Source organism: Pyxicephalus adspersus, chromosome 10 (assembly GCF_032062135.1).
Source record: "Pyxicephalus adspersus chromosome 10, UCB_Pads_2.0, whole genome shotgun sequence".
Taxonomy (NCBI): Eukaryota; Metazoa; Chordata; class Amphibia; order Anura; family Pyxicephalidae; genus Pyxicephalus; species Pyxicephalus adspersus.
Window position 1 is genome coordinate 7350353 of NC_092867.1, and position 1466 is coordinate 7351818.

The 1466-nt window shown below is 52.9% G+C and overlaps 1 protein-coding gene across 1 annotated transcript in view; it reads left to right on the plus strand.

The window, feature by feature from the left end:
• Positions 1 to 711: 711 nt before the first annotated feature.
• MLF2 (myeloid leukemia factor 2) overlaps positions 712 to 1466 on the plus strand; it is a 15690-nt gene continuing 14935 nt past the window's right edge. The window contains exon 1 of the mRNA XM_072424157.1: positions 712 to 868. The gene's annotated coding sequence lies outside the window, so the exon portion shown is untranslated. The remainder of the gene's footprint in view (positions 869 to 1466) is intronic.

Consider the following 1466-nt stretch of genomic DNA (forward strand, 5'->3'; position numbering starts at 1 on the left):
TCAATGGCACATGAGTGATTTTCAACAATAAATGTGTACTGTAGTCTTCTTCATGGAAAAATAAGACATCCCCCTGAAAATAAGACCTAGGGCATATTTTAGCATTTCAAAAAATATAAGACAGTGCCTTATTATAGGGGAAACAGGGTAGGAGGGGCAACACAGGAGATTTTAACTGACTTGCCAAGCATAAAACTACATGTTTAGTGCAGGGCCCGGATTAAGACCTCCCATGACTAGTAGTCACCGCCCCTGAGGAGAAAGGCTTGCAGTTGCCTGATTGGATACAGTACATATAGATTGCCATTAGATGGCGCTACAACAGAGCCCCTCATAAACCTGTCATAAGAAGCTGCTTTAAAGTCAGAAATCTTAACCACGCCCCCATTCCCCAACAGAGCGTGCTGCTGACTCCGCCCACACGCAAAAAACAAAAAAAAATGAGGCCCTATTGTTTATAGAATCAGGAATAAAGTTGTCAGTCCTAAATTATGGGTGTCTGTGATGGATAACTTTAAAAACAATAACATATTGTTGTTTAGGAGGATGAATGAAGGTCTCCGGGAAGATGGCACCTGTGAGGGACACTTTATTTTTCTAGTGTTCTAGGGGGATCCTCAAGATTATGTGAGGGGGCGGAGCCTTTGTCATCACGTGTGGAACTGCGGCTTTTTTTTTTTCTTTCTACCTAACAACGCTGACAGACAGACACGCCCCTTGCGTAGGCTCCGCCTCTTTCGCGCTGCATTTCGGGCAAAAGGAAGAAGAGAGGAGCCCCGGTGTAGAGGGTGGAGTGACGTCACTTCCTTCGTGTGTGGTGTTGTTATTGTTCCTCTGTGTGGGTAGAGCCGGAGGAGAGAAGGTTGGGGTGAGTGTCTGTGTGCAAGTGTCCATGGAGATGGAGGGGTGGAGGAGAAGGAATGATGGAGGGGTGCAGGGACACTGCGGAGGTCTCTGTTCTTGTGGGGGAGGGGAGCCCATTGAGATGAAATGGCGGAGGAGAGAACAGACAGATGCAGGGAGAGGACAGACAGACATGGACAGGGATTGAGGAGAACACAGACAGACGTGTACAGGTTACACAGCAGAGAACAGCTGGTCACATACCTGGATGGAGAATGGGACAGGCGGGCGAGAGGCACCAGGGATGTGACAGGACAGGTGGGCAAGAGGCACTGGGGATAGGATGGGACAGGTGGGGGAGAGGCGCCGGGGATAGAATGGGACGGGTGGGCGAGAGGTGCCGGGGATAGGATGGGACAGGTGGGCGAGAGGCGCCGGGCATAGGATGGGACAGGCGGGCGAGAGGCGCCGGGCATAGGATGGGACAGGCGGGCGAGAGGCGCCGGGGATAGGATGGGACAGGTGGGGGAGAGGCGCCGGGGATAGGACGGGACAGGCGGGCGAGAGGAGCCGGGGATAGGACGGGACAGGCGGGCGAGAGGCGCCGGGGATAGGACGGGACA